Raw genomic sequence first — 21056 nt, 5'->3', positions numbered from 1 at the left:
GTTTGTAGGTTAATCGGCAGGGTTCAATTGTAAATTGTCCCCAGTGTGTGTAGATTAGTGCTAATTTTAAAAGTTTCGTTTACTTTAGGGATACAGCGCGGAAACAAGCAGTACCGGACCCGCGCCGCCCAGCGATCCCCGCACACTAACACTGTCCTACACACACTAGGGACAATTTACAATTATAGCAAGCCAATTAACCTACAAACCTTTGCAGTGTGGGAGGAAACCGGAGATCTCGGAGAAAACCCACGCAGTCACGGGGAGAACGTACAAACTCTGTACAGACAGCACCCGTAATCGGGATCGAACCTGGGTCTCCGGCGCTGTAAGGCAGCAACTCTACCGCTGCACTAGCTGTTAATGTGCGAGGATCGTTGATCCGTACAGACTAGGCGGGCCGAAGGGCCTGTCTATAAGTTTCTATCTTATAGAAACTTACAAAATTCTTAAGGGGTTGGACAGGCTAGATGCTGGAAGATTGTTCCCGATGTTGGGGAAGTCCAGAACAAGGGGTCACAGTTTAAGGATAAGGGGGAAGTCGTTTAGGACCGAGATGAGAAAGGTTTTTTTCACACAGAGAGTGGTGAATCTGTGGAATTCTCTGCCACAGAAGGTAGTTGAGGCCAGTTCATTGGCTATATTTAAGAGGGAGTTAGATGTGGCCCTTGTGGCTAAAGGGATCAAGGGGTATGGAGAGAAGGCAGGTTCGGGATACTGAGTTGGATGATCAGCCATGATCATATTGAATGGCGGTGCAGGCTCGAAGGGCCGAATGGCCTACTGCTGCACCTATTTTCTATGTTTCTATGTTTAGCACTAAATTAGCACTGTATCTCTAAACTAAACTAAACTAAATTAAACTAAACTAAACTAAACTAAACTAAACTAAACTAAACTAAAGGCAGTTAAAGTTCAGATGTGATATGATTGAATAAGGAAGGAAACAGCCCTCTGCTGGTTTAATGTCCTTTGTTGGTTTCTCCGAACACCAAGACAAAACTCTGTCACTACAAAATGTTATTGGATTTGGCTGATGGATACATCAGCGAGGAATAAGAACGGTGAGAACAAAAGGAGCTGTGTGGATAACGCAGTTGCTGTTGTGGCTGCCTGGAGTCTTCAACGTTTACGACAGAACATTTGCATTGTTTAAGGTTGCCCGCAGCCAATGTTAACAGTGGGAAGAATTCCGAGATAATTCAGCAGCCAGAAATAGCAGCACAGAACCTTACCGATCAGCAACATGCCAGCGAGACACAGTGACAAGCAGAAATGTGAAGTGAAGTTAGAATCTAACAGGGCAGAGGAGATGGGCTATCATCGGGGACCATTGATGTGAAGAAGAGACAGAATGGGAGATGCAAGGGAATCTGAGTCAGACGACAAAAGCAGTTTGCAACTGAACTCTTTTATTTAACCAAGTCTCTGACAGGCTCTGCGTTTCGAAGGAGTAGCTACACAGAAATGAATGCATCTACTCTTACATAGAAACATGGAAACATAGAAAATAGGTGCAGGAGTAGGCCATTCGGCCCTTCGAGCCTGCACCGCCATTCAATATGATCATGGCTGATCATCCAGCTCAGTAACCTGTACCTGCCTTCTCTCCATACCCCCTGATCCCTTTAGCCACAAGGGCCACATCTAACTCCCTCTTAAATATAGCCAATGAACTGGTCTCAACTACTTTCTGTGGCAGAGAATTCCATAGATTCACCACTCTCTGTGTGAAGAAATGTTTTCTCATCTCGGTCCTAAAAGACTTCCCCCTTATCCTTAAGCTGTGACCCCTAGTTCTGGACTTCCCCAACATCGGGAACAATCTTCCCGCATCTAGCCTCTCCAACCCCTTAAGAATTTTATATGTTTCTATAAGATCCCCCCTCAGTCTTCTAAATTCCAGCGAGTATAAGCCGAGTCTATCCAGTCTTTCTTCATATGAAAGTCCTGCCATCCCAGGGATCAATCTGGTGAACCTTCTCTGTACTCCCTCTAAGGCTAGAATGTCTTTCCTCAGATTAGGAGACCAAAACTGTACACAATACTCTTCTCCTCCAACCCCCAACCGACGAGCTGCACGCTGCAAGGACCAAGAAGCCAGCGGGTAAGATCATCTCTGACCACTCTCACCCCGGACTTATCAAAACCTCCACATCCAGACGCAAAAAACAGCTTCTTCCCACGAGAGGTAGCTCTACTAAACAGCCGCACTACACCACTAGCTGCACAGAGTCTCTTGCCCGGAGTAGGGGAATCGAGGACCAGAGGACATAGGTTCTAGGTGAAGGATAAAAGATTGAATAGGAATCCGAGGGGTAACGTTTATACACACAGAGGGTGGTGGGTGTATGGAGCGAGTTGCCAGAGGAGGTAGTTGAGGCTGGGACTATCCCATCGTTTAAGAAACAGTTAGACAGGTACATGGATAGGACGGGTTTCGAGGAATACGGGCCAAACGCGGGCAGGTGGGACTCGAGTAGCTGGGACATTGTTGGCCGGTGTGGGAAAGTTGGGCCTGTTTCCACGCTGATTCTATGACACTACATTCTGATCTGTAAACCAAACACTTATGAACTTTCTAAGTGTACTTTAGATATCTACATGTGCAATAGATAGCAAAGGTACCCCTTTTTACTCTTTATTTTTACATTTTTAATTTATAATGTTATTTTTATTGTCTGCTGTACATTGTGTTTTTATGTGTACATACTTGGCCAATAAATTGATTATTTTCTGAGTCGAAACTCAAAGTTTGTGAACCTGAGGGCGCAGCGGTAGAGTTGCTGCCTCACAGCGCCGGAGACCCGGGTTCAATCCTGACTACGGGTGTTGTCCGCACTGAGTTTGTACGTTCTCCCTCTGACCTGGGCGGGTTTCCTCCGAGATCTTCGGTTTCCTGCCACACTCCAAAAGCGTACAGGTTTGTAGGTTAATTGGCTTGGTATAAATGTGGAAAATTGTCCTTAGTGTGGTTGTGTATGCGGAGGGATCGCTGGGCGGCGCGGACTCAGTGGGCCGAAGGGCTTGTTTCCGCGCTGTATCTCTAAACGAGACGAATCTAAACTAAACCTTTATCTCCCTCTGCAAACCTAGTTCAGTTTAGAGGTTGGAGACACAGCATGGAAACAGACACTTCGGCCCACCGTATCCATGGCGACCATCGATCACCAGTTTACGTTTGCCACTTGAGCAGCAGAGTGTGCAGAAACATCGAAACCTAGAAAATAGGTGCAGGAGTTGGCCATTCGGCCCTTCGAGCCAGCACCGCCATTCAATGTGATCATGGCCGATCACCCAAGATCAGCACAGCGTTCCTGCGTTTTCCCCATATCCCTTGATTCCCTTGGCCCCAAGAGCTAAATCTAACTCTGTCTTGAAAACATCCTGTGAATTGGCCTCCACAGATTCACAACTCTCTGGGTGAAAGAGTTTGTCTTCATCTCAGTGTACCTCGGTCATTTAACAATTAAAAAAAACACAAGGAAATGTAAATGAAAGTTTGCAAGTAAGAGACAATATGCCAGAGTAACTCTGTATGTACGTGGGGGAGGGGGGAAGGGGGGAAATCTGGAAGAGAGGTGGGGCTGGAGTAAGACATGAGAAGTGATAGGTGGAAACAAGGAACTTGCAGATGCTGGTTTACATAAGAGACAACAGACAATAGACAATAGGTGCAGGAGTAGGCCATTCGGCCCTTCGAGCCTGTACGCACCGCCATTCAATGTGATCATGGCTGATCATTCTCAATCAGTACCCCGTTCCTGCCTTCTCCCCATACCCCCTGACTCCGCTATCCTTAAGAGCTCTATCTAGCTCTCTCTTTAATGCATTCAGAGACTTGGCCTCCACTGCCTTCTCATGTCCACTCCCTTCACGGAAGGGGCAATTATTCCTACAAACCCGCCTGTCTTTGGGATGTGGGAGGAAACCAGAGCACCCAGGAGAAACCAATGCATTCACGGGGGAGAACGTGCAAACTCAGAATAAAAGGAGCAGCTTTTTTGGGCAGCTTATAGCCCAGCGGTATGAAGTTCTCTAACTTTAGATAGCTCCTCTGTCCCTCTCTTCCCCTCCTCCTTCTCAGTTCGCCCACTAGTCTTCCTGTCTCCACCTATATCCTTTCTTTGTCCCGCCCCCCCTGACATCAGTCTGAAGAAGGGTCTCGACCCGAAACGTCACCCATTCCTTCTCTCCAGGGATGCTGCCTGACCCGCTGAGTTACTCCAGCATTTTGTGATACCTCAGAATAAAAGGACGTAAGTTTAGAGAGGAAGATGAGGAGGAATTCCTTGAGCTATGGGGTGGTGAATCTGTGGGATTCATTGCCACAGTTGGCTGTGGAGGGCAGGTCGTTGGGTATTTTTAAGCAGTGTTTGACGGGTTTCTTGATGAGTAAGGGTGTCAAAGGTAATGGGGAGAAGGCATGAGAATGGGGTTGAAATGGAAAGATAGATCAGCCGCGATTGAATGGCGGAGTAGACTCGATGGGCCGAATGGCCCAATTCTGCTTCTATAACTTATGAACTTGTGAACACAGACAGCCACCCGTGCTCACTGTGCCAATTGTTTAGGACTGTAGGAAAATAACTGCAGATGCTGGTACAAATCAAAGGTGCCACAGAATGCTGGAGTAACTCAGCGGGTCAGGCAGCATCTCAGGAGAGAAGGGATGGGTGACGTTTCGGGTCGAGACCCTTCTTCAGACTGATGTCAGGGGGGGCGGGACAAAGGAAGGATATAGGTGGAGACAGGAAGATAGAGGGAGATCTGGGAAGGGGGAGGGGAAGAGAGGGACAGAGGAACTATCTAAAGTTGGAGAAGTCAATGTTCCTCCAATTTCCGGCGGGCCTCACTATGGCACTGGAGGAGGCCCATGACAGATAGGTCAGACTGGGAGTGGGAGGGGGGGTTGAAGTGCTCAGCCACCGGGAGGTCAGGTTGGTTAAGGCGGACTGAGCGAAGGTGTTGAGCGAAACGATCGCCGAGCCTGCGTTTGGTTTTGCCGATGTAAAGAAGTTGACATCTAGAGCAGCGGATGCAATATATGAGGTTGGAGGAGGTGCAGGTGAATCTCTGTCTCAGCTGGAAAGACTGTTTGGGTCCTTGGATGGAGTTGAGGGGGGAGGTAAAGGGACAGGTGTTGCATCTCGTGCGGTTGCAGAGGAAAGTGCCCGGGGTTGGGGTGGTTTGGGTAGGAAGGGACGAGTGGACCAGGGAGTTACGGAGGGAGTGGTCTCTGCTTAACGCAGAAAGGGGAGGGGATGGGAAGATATGGCCAGTGGTGGGGTCCCGTTGTAGGTGACGGAAATGTTGGCGGATGATTTGTTGGATACGCTGGCTGGTGGGGTGGAAGGTGAGAACGAGGGGGATTCTGTCCTTGTTACGAATGGGGGGAGGGGGAGGAAGAGCGGAGCTGCGGGATGTAGAAGAGACCCTAGTGAGAGTCTCATCTATAATGGAAGAGGGGAAGCCCCGTTTCCTGAAGAATAAGGACATCTCTGATGCCCTAGTGTGAAACATTAGGTGTTGAGCGAAACGATCGCCGAGCCTACGTTTAGTCTCGCCGATGTAGAGAAGTTGACAGCTGGATTGTTTAGGACAGCTCAAGGTCTTCAAGGGCCTTTGGTCACCCTCACTATCCTTGGAACCATGTTCATTCATGAAGACAAGGCAAGAAATTTTGTTTAATGATCAAAAGACAAGATGCCAGCTCAAATTGCCTTGTAACTCTGCATCTAATTATTCATTATCTCGTTTCCCTCTCTCAAGACAATTTCATTTCCCAGCTTATTGGAGAAAAGTAGATCGGAAGGAAATCATGTATCCTTCAAATCCCCAGCATCAGCAGAACATAAGTGCAACCAGCTAAACTGCACCCATAGTTTAAATCTTAAATCTTTCTGGAAATAAATAAGCTAACCAATTCATCACTTTCACCACAATAAAGATCTACTGTTTATCCATAAGTCAACAAAACGAAATCTTAACTACATGAGATTAAACCAAACGCTAATCCCACGTATAAATAATAAACAATGACGTCTTTATTTTATGTGCAGATGGAACAGTGTTACTGATAATTAATGATAAGACAGAGGTTAAGTCATCAGATACACGACAAGGAATGTGACGTGAGAGGGAATTAGATCACAATGCATATAGGCACAAAGTCAGAATATTAAATAGCTAAAGTAAAGCAACACGTGTTTCAGTTTCAATTCCAGTTTCGCTTTCAGTTTAGTTTATTGTCACGTGCACTGAGGTACAGTGAAAAGGTTTTTTGCCGCGTGCTAACGGAAAGCGGAAAGACAAGCCTTCTTTAATCAAGCCTTCCACTGTGTATAGATACAGGTTAAAGGCTATAACATTTGGTGCAAGATAAAGTCCGATAAAGTACGATTAACCATCGTTCGAAGGTCTCCAATGAGGTAGATGGTCATCATGTCATAAAGTCATAAGGTCATAAGGTCATAAGTGATAGGAGTAGAATTAGGCCATTCGGCCCATGAATGAATTAATACGTTTATTGGCCAAGTATGTGCATGTACAAGGAATGTGCCTTGGAGCTCCGCTCACAAATGACAACACAAACATACAGTTAACAATTAAGAATAAATCAAGTCTACTCTGCCATTCATTTAAGGCTGATCTATCTCTCCCTCCTCATCCCATTCCCCTGCCTTCTCCCATAATCCCTGACACCCGTACTAATCAAGAATCTACCTAACTCTGCCTTAAAAATATCCAGTGACTTGGCCTCCACAGGCTTCTGTGGCAAAGAGTTCCACAGATTCGCCACCCTCTGACTAAAGAAATTTCTCCTCATCTCCTTCCTAAAAGAATGTCCTTTCATTCTGAGGCTATGACCTCCAGTCCCAGACTCTCCAACTAGTGGAAATCCCAGACTCTCCCACATCCACCCTATCCAAGCCTGATGGGATGGGATGGGATGGGACGTCAGGACCGCTCTGACTTTTAAGTTGCTTGATAACAGCTGCGAAGAAACTCGACCAGTTCCAGAGAAAAAGTGCAATGAGGTAGATTGGAGAATCAGGACAGTATCTGGGCAAATGGAAGGACCATTCAGAAGCCTCATAACAGGGGGATCAAGCTGTTCCTGAGTCTGATGGTGCATGTTTTCAAGCCTCTGTATCTTCTGCCTGGCCAGAGCAAGGGAAGAAGGAATGATCGGGATGGGAATGGTCTTTGATGATGTTGGCTGCCTTACCGACTATCTGCAACGTGAATACTCAACACCAACAAAAGATTGCCCCAATAATCAGCTTGGAGAGACAAAATAACATGCACCAATCAGCCAAAAACATTATGACCACTGACAGGTGAAGTGAATAACATTGATTATCTTGTTACAATGGCACCTGTCAAGGGGTGGGATATATTAGGCAGCAAGTGAACAGTCAGTTCTTGAAGTTGATGTGTTGGATGCAGGAGAAATGGGCAGGAGTAAAGACCTGAGCGACTTTGACAAGGGCCAAATTGTTATGGCCAGACGACTGGGTCAGAGCATCTCTGAAACGGCAAGGCTTGTGGGGTGCTCCCGGTCAGCAGTGGTGAGTACCTACCGACAGTGGTCTGAGGAGGGACAAACCACAAACCGGCGACAGACAGGGTGTTGGGTGCCCAAGGCTCATCGATGCGCGAGGACAACGAAGGCTATCCCATCTGGTCCGAACCGACAGAAGGTCGACTGTGGCACAAGTCACAGAAAATGTTCATGGTGGTCACGGGAGGAATGTGCCACAATACACAGTGCATCGCACCCTGCTGCGTATGGGGCTGCACATGGAGGACCAACAGCATATTAGACAGGTGGTCATAATGTTTTGGCTGATCGGTGTATAAACCACCTTGCATTCTTTGCGCAGCACCAACTGGACAGAATATAACCTTTTGATCAGACATTACTGGACTTTATCTTGCACTAATCGTTATTCGCGTTGTTCCCTTTGTCATGCATCTGAACACCATGGACGGCTCGATTGTAATCATGTATTAACCGTTCCGCTGACTGGTTAGCACGCTACAAAAGCTTTCCAATGTACCTCGGTACACGTGACAATAAACTAAACTTGTATACACTGGAATTTAGAAGGATGAGAGGGGATCTTATCGAAACGTATAAGATTATTAAGGGGTTGCACACGTTAGAGGCAGGAAACAAGTTCCCAATGTTGGGGGAGTCCAGAACCAGGGGCCACAGTTTAAGAATAAGGGGTAGGCCATTTAGAACAGAGATGAGGAAAAACTTTTTCAGTCAGAGAGTTGTGAATCTGTGGAATTCTCTGCCTCAGAGGGCAGTGGAGGCCAATTCTCTGAATACATTCCAGAGAGAGTTAGATAGAGCTCTTAAGAATAGCGGAGTCAGGGGGTATGGGGAGAAGGCAGGAACGGGGTACTGATTGAGAATGATCAGCCATGATCACATTGAATGGAGGTGCTGGCTCGAAGGGCCGAATGGCCTACTCCTGCACCTATTGTCTATTGTCTATAAACTGAACTTTTGATGAAAGATTGCCATAATTGGCTTCCTGCACATTCCTGGTACTTCCTGATGAGTGGGCACCTTTAATAAATAGTTGAAATCTCTTCACATAATGCACTTTCCTCAGATCTGCCCGGTTCTGTTGTTTTCACCATCGGTCAACATCGTGAACATGGAGTCTAGAGTCATAGAGTGACACAGCGTGGCAACAGGCCTTGCGACCCAACTTGCCCGCACTGGCCAACATGTCCCATCTACACTAGTCCCACCTGCCTGTGTTTGGCCCATACCCTTCTAAACCTGTCCTACCCCTGTCTAAATATTTCTCAAATGTAGTGATAGTCCCTGCCTCAACTACATCCTCTCATGCAGCTCGTTCCATACACCCACCACCCTTTGTGTAAAAAGGTTACCCCTCAGGTTCCCATTAAATCTTTCCCTCCTCACCTTAAACCTGTGTCCTCTCTGTGCGTCTACCCGATCTAATCCTCCCATGATCTTGTACACATTTGGACCGGTACATGGATAGGACAGGTTTTGAGGGACACGGGCCAAATGCAGGCAGGTGGGACTAGTACAGATATGACAGTTGGTCGGCGTGGATAAGTTGGGCCGAAGGGCCTGTTACCACGCGATAAAACTCTAGGTCTCTATGGATCTATTTAACAACATTAAAATCAGACAAATGATCTTGTGCACCTCCATAAGATCATCCCTCGTTCTCCTGCGCTCCAAGGAATAAGAGTCCTAGCCTGCCCAACCTCTCCCAAAAGCTCAGGCCCTCGAGTCCTGACAACATCCTGGTAAATCCTCTCTGCACTATCCTACAGGCAAGGGACAATTTACAATGTTCACCAAAGCCAATTAACCAACACACCTGACAGTTGTCCTCACCGATGTATTTATTAGTTGTAATTAATTAAGAAAAGTGTAAGTCTCGAGAAAATTTCCGTCCCCATATTTCCTCCTTGCATAACTTTATAAATCACACCCACACACGCCTCTGCTCCATCATTGAGGCAAATGTTAAAAAGTGATATTTTTCAAAAATCGCAGTTGAAAGGGACTTCTGCAAAGCTGGTATGTATTGATAAAGTAAGAAAATCTGTTCTCTTGAAACACATAAAGCTTATGATTAGTTCCTTCTGAGTAATGAGCAAATAGGAACTTGTGAAGGTTGCTTCATGTTGGGTATTTTTGATCGGATTTACTTGTAAGTAGATTTATTTACTTTTTTGTTATCCTGAGGACTTAAATAGCAATTCAGTCCACTAATTTTACAATGAAAACATTGCTGTGGTTTCGGCACTTCATGGTTGCATTATTTTTTTCGAAGCCCTACTTTAGGATTCAGATTAAACATGTCATAGAAAATCAAACTATAAAAGAGTGTTTAATACCCAATACATACAAAGCCAGCTAATCCATTTTACCTCCCACGATTGTTATTAAAGCCGTAAATCTGACATGAAGCATCTGTGACAATAAAGCCAAACATGTCTGTGCAGTGTAAATGGATTCCCAAGGTCCTTATCATTCCAACGCAGGGTACTTGAAGTGAAGTTCGTACATGCCAGTGCGTATTAGCAATGCAAAGACGGGACTCTAAAATGAATTAACATAGACCATTTGAAAGAAGAAAAAAAAAGAGGTTGATTTATCACACCAAAGGAAAGAAAAACCTTAATGTTTGCCATCATTGCTAATCTTGGAAATTGTATTAATGGACTGGTGAATTTGAAAAGAGGTCTGATGTATCGTAAGTGGACATGACAAGAGAAGCCAAGCGTCTGCAGAATGCCTTTCACAGTTTCACAGTCATTTGTATGTCATTAAGCTGGGAAGAGTGCAGGAAGATTTATGGGGAGATATTGGCGGGACTCGAGGGTCCTGAGCTCCAGGGGGAGGTTGTGCAGGCGAGGGACTTTATTCCTTCGACAGCAGGAGGCTGAGGGGATGATCTTACAGAAGCGTATGATCTTACGTGACGGCTGCGGTAGAGTTGCTGCCTCACAGCGCCAGAGTCCCGGGTTCGATCCTGACTACGGGTGCTTGTCTGTACGGAGTTTGTACGTTCTCCCCGTCACCTTGCCTGAGTTTTCTCTCTGAGATATTTGGTTTCCTCCCACACTCCAAAGATGTACAGGTTTGTAGGCTAATTGGCTTGGTATTAATTGTAAAATCGTGTGCGTAGAATAGTGTTAATGTGCGGGGATCGCTGGTCGGCGCGGATCCGGTGGGCCAAAGGACCTGTTTTCACGCTGTATCTCCAAACTAAGTCAAGTCAAATTTATTTGTCACATACACATACACGATGTGCAGTGAAATGAAAGTGGCAATGCCTGCGGGTTGTGCACAAAAAGAATTACAGTTACAGCATATAAATAAAGTTAATAAGTTACTATTAGTGTCGACAAAAATTTAGTCTCTGGGGTTATAAAAGTTGACAGTCCTGATGGCCTGTGGGAAGAAACTCCGTCTCATCCTCTCCGTTTTCACAGCGTGACAGCGGAGGCATTTGCCTGACCGTAGCATCTGGAACAGTCCGTTACTGGGGTGGCAGGGGTCCCTCATGATCTTACTTGCTCTGGATCTGCACCTCCTGATGTATAGGTCCTGCAGGGGGGCGAGTGTAGTTCCCATGGTGCATTCTGCCGAACACACTACTCTCTGCAGGGCCATCCTGTCCTGGGCAGAGCTGTTCCCAAACCAGACTGTAATGTTGCCGGACAGGATGCTCTCTACAGCCCCAGAGTAGAAGCAATGAAGGATCCTCAGAGACACTCTGAATTTCCTCAGTTGTCTAAGGTGGTAAAGGCGCTGCTTAGCCTTACCCACCAGTGCGGCAATGTGCGTTGCCCATGTCAGATCCTCTGCGATGCGGACTCCCAAGTATTTAAAACTAAACTAAACTAAAATACTGACAGACTGAAAGATTGATGTGGAGGTATGGGGGGGGGGGGGGGGGGGGGAATTGGAGGTGAGGAAAGACCAGAACAAATCAGGGCCGGCAACAGATGACTCCAGGAAGGGTGAAGATCAACAATGGTCTGTTATGGACTCCACCATGTCCTGAGGTCATCTGTTGCCAGACCTGACGTGTTCTGGCCTAGATTCACAGCTTCTTGTTTAGTTTTCTCCAGAGATGCTGCCTGACCCACCGAGTTACACCAGCATTTTGTGTCCACCTTGATCAGTTCAGTTTATTGTTGTCACGTGTACCGAGGTACAGTGAAAAGCTTTTTGTTGCGTGCTATCCAGCCAGCGGAAAGACAGTACATGATTACAATCAAGCCGTCCACAGTGTACAGATACAGGATGAAGGGAATAACGTTTAGTGCAAGACAAAGTCCAGTAAAGCCCAATTAAAGATCATCCAAGGGCCTCCAATGGGGTAGATAATCAGGACCACTCTCCAGTTGGTGAGAGGAGGGGGGAGAAAAATGCGTGACTCATCTATGATTTTGCTGGAGGCCATGCCGAGGCAGCGTGAGATGTAGGTGGTCCATACTGGAAGCTGAAAGGATCAAGCAATTTCATCTGCATTATGCACCAGCTTATAAACAATGAACCTAGAACAGCACAGTAAAGGAAGCAGACCTTTTCGGCCCACGATGTCTGTGTTGAACAAGGTGCCAAATTAAACGGCGCAAGAAGGAACTGCAGATGCTGGTTTACACTGAAGATAGACACAAAAAAAAGTCTACAAAGAGACTCGTGGCATCATCCCCAATAACATGGAACAGCACGGTGGCGCAGCGGTAGAGTTGCTGCCTTACAGCGAATGCAGCGCCGGAGACTCGGGTTCGATCCTGTCTATGGGCGCCGTCTGTACGGAGTTTGTACGTTCTCCCCGTGACCTGCGTGGGTTTTCTCCGAGATCTTCGGTTTCCTCCCACACTCCAAAGACGTACAGGTATGTAGGTTAATTGACTGTGTAAAATGTAAAAATTGTCCCTAGTGTGTGTAGGATAGTGTTAATGTGCGGGGATCGCTGGGCGGCGCGGACTCGGTGGGCCGAAGGGCCTGTTTCCGCGCTGTATCTCTAAATCTAAAAAATCTAAATATCTCACTTCATTCAATCCAATACCCAGAAACTTACAAGACAGTCCTCAGGTCCTTTCATTTATACAAGAATTAGAGCAAAGAAAAATAGCTACCTACAGTCACTCTATCCATGGACGATCCCAGAGTGGAACTTCCTTCCCGACACACCAGGTGTACACCAACATTGTCACTCTTCAAGTCACAGTCTTCAGTCAGAGAGTTGTGAATCTGTGGAATTCTTTGCCTCAGAAGGCAGTGGAGGTTAATTCTCTGAATGCATTCAAGAGAGAGCTAGATAGAACTCTTAAGGATAGCGGAGTCAGGGGGTATGGGGAGCAGGCAGGAACGGGGTACTGATTGAGAATGATCAGCCATGATCACATTGAATGGCGGTGCTGACTCGAAGGGCCGAATGGCCTCCTCTTGCACCTATTGTCTATTGTTACAGCTCGACAACTTGGACATGGACCATCTCACAAAACTTGCCCACATAAAAACCTAAATAACCCTTTTTGCAACCGGTGCCCTCGCGAACGATAGATGCAGGAAGAATGTTCCCGACGTCGGGGGAGTCCAGAACCAGGGGCCACAGTCTAAGAATAAAGGGGAGGACATTTAAAACTGAGATGAGAAGAAACTTTTTCACCCAGAGAGTTATGAATTTGTGGAATTCTCTACTACAGAAGCCAGTGGAGGCCAATTCACTGGATGAATTTAAAAGAGAGTTAAGGGCCTGTCCCACATTAGGCGATATTAAGGCGACTGATAATAGACAATAGACAATAGACAATAGGTGCAGGAGTAGGCCATTCGGCCCTTCGAGCCAGCACCGCTATTCAATGTGATCATGGCTGATCATTCTCAATCAGTACCCCGTTCCTGCTTTCTCCCCATACCCCTGACTCCGCTATCCTTAAGAGCTCTATCTAGCTCTCTCTTGAATGTATTCAGAGAATTGGCCTCCACTGCCCTCTGAGGCAGAGAATTCCACAGATTCACTACTCTCTGACTGAAAAAGTTTTTCCTCATCTCTGTTCTAATTGGCCTACCCCTTATTCTTAAACTGTGGCCCCTGGTTCTGGACTCCCCCAACATTGGGAACATGTTTCCTGCCTCTAACATGTCCAACCCCTTAATAATCTTATACGTTTCGATAAGATCCCCTCTCATCCTTCTAAATTCCAGTGCCGGCGACTGTCAAAGTCGTAGCAGATCGCCGAACTTTTCTTTTACCCGACGACAATGACCACGACAATGCCGAGTCAGGTAGAGATTACAGCGTCTTCGGAAACATCGCGAAATTCCCACGCTGTCAATGCTTCTCCGGCGTCCTAATTTTCGCTGAAATCACTGACAAGTCGGTAAGTACTTGAGAGTTTTGAACTATAACATCTTGTATGGGTTACTTAAAAACCAAGCTTCACTGTAACAAGGCATAAACTGGATTTACTTCCAGTTTATTAATAGCTGTATTAAAAAAAAAATGTTTTAAGTGGTTCAGTGGATTTTTGTGAAAAATGTGTGGGCATTCTTTGAAAATGTATGGGAGATGCATATCTGGTTTCTGGGTTGCATATCTGGGTTGGGAGCCCACTTTAAATGTAATGGCTGATGGCCATAAACATTGCGAAATTCCCACGCTTACCTGACTGTCAAACTGTCGCCTCCAATCTACCTGTCAAATGTCCTGACGGTAAATAAATTGGTTAAACACAAGCATTTTATGGTATTTTTAAATTACTTTACTTATTTTAATATTATGTGCTTCTAAATGCATCTAAGAGGGCGGCACGGTGGCGCGGCTGTAGAGTTGCTGCCTTACAGCGAATGCAGTGCCGGAGACTCAGGTTCGATCCTGACTACAGGCGCTGTCTGTACGGAGTTTGTACGTTCTCCCCGTGACCTGCGTGGGTTTTCTCCGAGATCTTCGGTTTCCTCCCACACTCCAAAGACGTACAGGTATGTAGGTTAATTGGCTGTGTAGGATAGTGTTAATGTGCGGGGATCGCTGGGCGGCGCGGACTCGGTGGGCCGAAGGGCCTGTTTCTGCGCTGTATCTCTAAATCTAAAAATCTAACAAACCTGGGGACAGCATGCGTCAGCGCCCGCAATAAGCAACGATACCTGGCGACAAACCAGCTGTCGCCGAGAAATTTCACTCCGGATGAATTCTCAGCGATGCGCTGAGATCCACTACGATTCTTTGAAGACTCCTCACGATCATGCCCGCGACACCCTGGCGAACTGTCGGCGACGGCCTAATCGCCTTAAAATCGCCTAAAGTGGGACAGGCCCTTTAGATAGAGCTCCAGGGACTGGCAGAATCAAGGGATTACGGGGAGAAGTCGGGCACAGGTTACTGATTGTGGATGATCAGCCATGATGACAATGAATGGCGGTGCTGGCTCCAAGAGCCAAATGGCCTCCTCCTGCACCTATTGTCTATGTTTCTATGTTTCTAAGGGTACTTTGTAACTTTGTCTGCGCCTTGTGTTTTGTGTACTGTGTATGCTTAAAAGAAAGAATTTTGCTGCACCTTCACGGTACATGGGACAATAAAGTATCTATCTATCTATCGGTCTTTCAACTCAGTGGCCCGAAGGGGCCTGTTTCTGCGCTGTATCTCGAAACTAAACTAATCTAAGCATTAATGTAATCATCCAAGCTGTTTTCCATTGGAAAGTATTTTCTTCCTTCTAAAGATAAATAAATGAGTTCTTCACTGCAGAACAATGTTCTACAGCTCTTCAAGCTGATGGCTTTAATATTTCCTAGTTATGAATGAAGTGGCAAGGGACGCTGACACTAAACATAAAACATTATCTGCCACAAATAAAATTAGCATATCTTGCGGTTTTACAGCAGGCTCCCATCCAATTTAATTTAAATATGAAAAATACTTCTCTGACGGCCTCGTGATGTTTAATTTTCCCTGTTGTAATCTCTCTTTCACAATCATCGCTTCTGCCCCCATTGTGAGGATCTGAGTGATGTTAGCTGTTTAACGATAAGCCATTGACGTTTATTGGTGTGAATTCTAAGCAGTTTCTATGGACTCACGTGGCATCCAGAGCAGAGCAGAATACCGTGGTTGCTGAAGCCAGAGTTTTCAGAAACAGAATTTGTATCGCAACTTCATCCGTTCATAAGCCACAAGTCCACAAGTCATCGGAGTACAATTAGACCACTCGGCCCATCGAGTCTCCTCCGCCATTCAATCGTGGCTGATCTCTGCCTCCTAATCCCATTCTCCTGCCTTCTCCCCATAACAAAACTTGACACCCGTACTAATCAAGAATATGTCTATCGCTGCCTTACAAATATCCACTGACTTGGCCCCCACAGCCCTCTGTGGCAATGAGATCCACAGATTACCTACCCTGTGGCTATAGAAGTTCCTCCTCATCTCCTCTCTAATGGTCACTTACAAAAATGACACACAATGCTGGAGTAACTCAACGAGTCGGGCAGCATCTCTGAAGAACATGGATAGGTGGCCTTTTGGGTCGGATTTCATCAGTTCGTGTTATTGGAGCAGAATTAAGCCATTTGGCCCAAACGAGTCTACTCCACTATTGAATAATGGCTGATCTATCTTTCCCTCTCGACCTCATTCTCCTGCCTTCTCCCCATAACCCCTGACCCCCGGTACTAATCAAGAATCTGTCAATCTCCCCCTTAAAAATACCCATTGACTGCCTCCATCAAAGATACCAGAAGAGCAAGATAAACCACTCCATCGAAATCTCCTATACTGAAGTGTAGTACGCCAAGGAGCGTAACGTCCGCCATTTTAGTAAGCAAAACCCGCTGTTCGCTCTGCCTCTCGCAGTGTAATCAGTGTTTTGGGGGAACAGTATGTGTGATGATACCATGAAAATGCAGAATATATCTCATCTATCAATTCACAGATTTTTGTAATTTTTCTTTTTAAATGGTTCTGCAACTTTCTGCCGACTAAAATGGCGCCTTGACATACTTTAGATTGTTTAGATTTAGAGATACAGCGCGGAAACAGGCCCTTCGGCCCACCGGGTCCGCGCCGCCCAGCGATCCCTGCACATTAACACTATCCTACACACTAGGGACAATTTTTACATTTGCCCAGCCAATTAACCTACATACCTGTGCGTCTTTGGAGTGCGGGAGGAAACCGAAGATCTTAGAGAAAACCCACGCAGGTCACGGGGAGAACGTACAAACTCCGTACGGACGGCGCCCGTAGTCAGGATCGAACCTGAGTCTCCGGAGCTGCATTCGCTGTAAGGCAGCAACTCTACCACTGCGCCACCGTGCCGCCTACGCTTTTTAGGGTTGAGTGGCCTACCTTGCTCGGCTCTATTATCTTTGGCCTCCACAGCCTCCTGTGGCAATGAATTCCACAGATTCCAAAGACTCCAGAAATCTGGGCCAAGTCAATTTGTTATTTATATGGCGGAGATTGATAGATTTTTGATTAGTACGGGTGTCAGGGGTTACGAGGAGAAGGCAGGAGAATGGGGTTGAGCAGGAATGATAGATCCAGAACCAGGGGCCACAGTTTAAGAATAAGGGGTAGGCCATTTAGAACAGAGATGAAGAAAAACTTTTTTCGTCAGAGAGTTGTGAATCTGTGGAATTCTCTGCCTCAGAGGGCAGTGGAGGCTAATTCTCTGAATACATTCAAGAGAGAGCTAGATAGAGCTCTTAAGGATAGCGAAGTCAGGGGGTATGGGGAGAAAGCAGGAACGGGGTACTGATTGAGAATGATCAGCCATGATCACATTGAATGGCGGTGCTGGCTCGAAGGGCCGAATGGCCTACTCCTGCACCTATTGTCTATTGTCTATTGTCTATTGTCTATAGATCAGTCAAGATTGAATGGGGAAGTAGACTTGATGGACTGAATGGCCTAATTCTGCTCCTAGAACTTCTGAACTTACGAATTGAATTTGTCCTGACCCAAATGGTCACCTGCTCATGTTCTCCTGAGATGCTGCCCAGGCCACTGATCCACTCCAGCACTCTGGCTCTTCCTTGGCAAGGGGTTGGTGGGAAGGCACAAAATGCTGGAGTGACCCAGTGGTCAGGCGGCATCTCTAGAGAAAAACAATAGGAGATGTCTCGCGTCGGAACCCTCCTTTGGAATCTGAAGAAGGGCTCCGAGCTGAAACATCGCCTATCCCTTTTCTCCAGAGACGCTGCCTGACCAGCTGAGTTACACCAGCATTTTGTGCCTATCTTTGGTATAAACCAGCACCTGCAGTTCCTTCCTACACAGGGACACGAGGAAGAATTTATTTAGCGAGAGGGTGGCGAATCTGTGGAATTCATTGTCACAGATGTCTTTGGAGATTGGGTATTTTCAAAGTGGAGATTGATAGGTTCTTGATTAGGAAGGGCGTCAAAGATTACGGGGAGAAGGCAGAAGAATGGGTATGAGAGGGAAAGATGGATCAGCCATGATCGAATGGCGGAACAGACTAGATGGGCTGAATAGCCTAATTCTGCTCCTTTGTCTTATAGATATTTAATAATAATAATAATGCATTACATTTATATAGCGCTTTTCAAACACTTTACAGGGATTTCTAGAACATAGAGAAGTGAGTAAATAGATAAATAAGTAAACGAACAGAGAAAGGAGACAGAGGGTGAGGTGACCTTCAGTGGTTGAAGGCAGTGCTGAAGAGGTGAGACTTCAGTGATGTTTTGAATGTGGTGAGTGTGGGGGAGTCTCTGACGGTTTGGGGTAGTGAGTTCCATAGGGTGGGAGCAGCGATGGAGAAAGCCCTGTCCCCCCAGGATCTGAGTTTGGTCCGGATGGGGGGGGACAGGAGATTGGCAGCAGCAGAGCGGAGGGTGCAGGTGGGAGTGTGCCTGTGGAGGAGGTCAGTCAGGTAGGATGGGGCCAGGTTATGGAGGGCTTTTTAGGTCATGAGGAGGGTTTTGTACTGGATTCTCTGGGGGATGGGGAGCCAGTGGAGTTTGTAAAGGACGGGGGTGATATGGTCACGGATCGGGGAGTGGGTGAGTAGACGGGCAGCGGAGTTTTGAATGTATTGAAGTTTACTGATGATTTCCAAATCTTGATGGCACTTAAAGGGTTAACCTGTAGGCAATGTCCACATACACCTGCTGACCAAGAGATTGATGAGTACAGATGAGATAAGGATAGAAGAGCTTCAGCATGTGAAGCTAGAGGAGGGACATCTCTGTGTCTTTATTTGTAAACCAGCATCTGCAGCTCCTTGTGTGAGTCTGCAGTGGTTCATTAAATAGTTTCAGAGAGCTCATGATTGCATTTCTGCCCTGGTTCCCTTGGACCGATGTAGCATATTGATTAAGTCACTGGAATAGAACAAAGCAACTGGCAAGATTGAGTCTGAGGGCCCAGGTTTGAATCCTCCCATGTCACCTGGAGATTTTAAACTCAATTACTCGACTAAAGCCCCTGTCTCACTTAGGCGATGTTTTAGGCGACTACAGGCGTCTAGGCTGTCACCACACGGTTGCCGGGGTGTCGCCTGTACAGTCGTGAGTCGTCTCCAAAGAGTCATAGCGTTTTTCTGGTCGGCGATGGATTTTGAGATGTTTAAAGATTTTCGGTGACCGTTGGTTTGACGCCGATGATCGTAGCTTGACGTCTCCTGACGGGGGCGCTGTCGTAGGTTGTCGCCTGGTGACGTAGGTTGTCGCCGGACCTGACTTCGGTGAATTCCATTGGCGACTACCGACGTCAACCGGCGACAGGTACCGGCGTTAAAACTGGAGGCCAAAATGACGTGAATTGTCTTCAGTTGTCTTCAGTTGTCGCCGACAATAGACAATAGACAATAGATGCAGGAGGAGGCCATTCGGCCCTTCGAACCAGCACCGCCATTCAATGTGATCATGGTTGATCATTCTCAATCAGTACCCCGTTCCTGCCTTCTCCCCATACCCCCTGACTCCGCTATCCTTAAGAGCTCTATCTAGCTCTCTCTTGAATGCATTCAGAGAATTGGCCTCCACTGCCTTCTGAGGCAGAGAATTCCATAGATTCACAACTCTCTGACTGAAAATGTTTTTCCTCATCTCAGTTCTAAATGGCCTGCCCCTTATTCTTAAACTGTGGCCCCTGGTTCTGGACTCCCCCAACATTGGGAACATGTTTCCTGCCTCTAACGTGTCCAACCCCTTAATAATCTTATACGTTTCGATTAGCTTGTCGTAGCTGGTCGCAGGTGGACGTAAGTTGACTTCAGTTGTCATAGGTTATTGCCTATGTGGTCGCAGGTTGTCGTAGGCGCGGTCGTAGGTGGCTGTCCTAAGTCACCGCCACTGGGGTCGCCGGTTGTCGGTAGCTTGCTGTAGCTTAACGTCGACTAGGTGGTAGGTTGTTGTAGCTTGTCGTAGGTGGGGTCCAGTCGCCGGTGTTTCGGCGACCTGCTACGACTATGATAGTCGCCGGCAGTTGCCTAAAAAATCACCTCAGTGGGACAGGCCCTGAAGTAACTCAACCCTTCGCACAAAGGGTGGTGGGTGTATTTGTGCACCTGTTTCAGAAACACGGTGAATAAAATGTGTATAAAATCATGAGAGGAATAGATCGGATGGATGAACAATCCCTTGCCCTGAGTAGGTGAATCAAGGACCAGAGGACATAGGTTTAAGATGAAGAGGAAATGATTTAATAGGAATAGGAGGGATACCTTTTTCACACAAAGGGTGGTGGGTGTATGGAACAAGTTATCAGTGGAGGTATAAGAAAATAACTGCAGATGCTGGTACAAATCGAAGGTATTTATTCACAAAATGCTGGAGTAACTCAGCAGGTCAGGCAACATCTCTGGAGAGAAGGAATGGGTGACGTTTCGGGTCACCCATCAGTCTGAAAAAGGGTCTCGACCCGAAACGTCACCCATACCTTCTCTCCAGAGATGCTGCCTGACCTGCTGAGTTACTCCAGCATTTTGTGAATAAATATCAGTGGAGGTAGTTGAGGCAGGGACTATCCCAACGTTTAAGAAACAATTAGACAGATACATGGATAGGACAGGTTTGGAGGGACATGGACTAAACGTGGGCAGGTGGGACTAGTGTAGCTGGGACATGTTGGCTGGTGTGGGCAAGTTGGACTTAAAGGCCTGTTTCCACACTGTATCATTCTATGACTAAACATTTGGATAGTTAGATGGATAGGACAGGTTTGGAGGGAGATGGGTCAAACGCAGGCAGGTGGGACTAATGTGGATGGGACATGATGGCCGGTGCGGGCAAGTTGGGCAAGTTTCCATGCTGCATGACTCCATGCCTCTAAATATGGAATGAAATATGGGTTGTGGTAATCCTGAAACTATTGAGTGCAGGGGGATGAGGGCTGATCTTATAAAGTTGAAAAAGATCTTGTCGGGAATACAAAGGGTAGATACACAGAATTATTTTTACCCAGGGTAGGGGAATCAACAACCAGAGGACGGAGGATTAAGTTGTGAGGGGAAAGAATTAATAGGAACCTGAGGGGCAACTTTTTACACAGAGG

The sequence above is a fragment of the Rhinoraja longicauda genome, chromosome 5 (assembly GCF_053455715.1).
Source record: "Rhinoraja longicauda isolate Sanriku21f chromosome 5, sRhiLon1.1, whole genome shotgun sequence".
In the NCBI taxonomy this organism is placed as follows: Eukaryota; Metazoa; Chordata; class Chondrichthyes; order Rajiformes; family Arhynchobatidae; genus Rhinoraja; species Rhinoraja longicauda.
The sequence above is the reverse complement of the archived record's forward strand: the minus strand, read 5'-3'. Positions refer to the sequence as shown.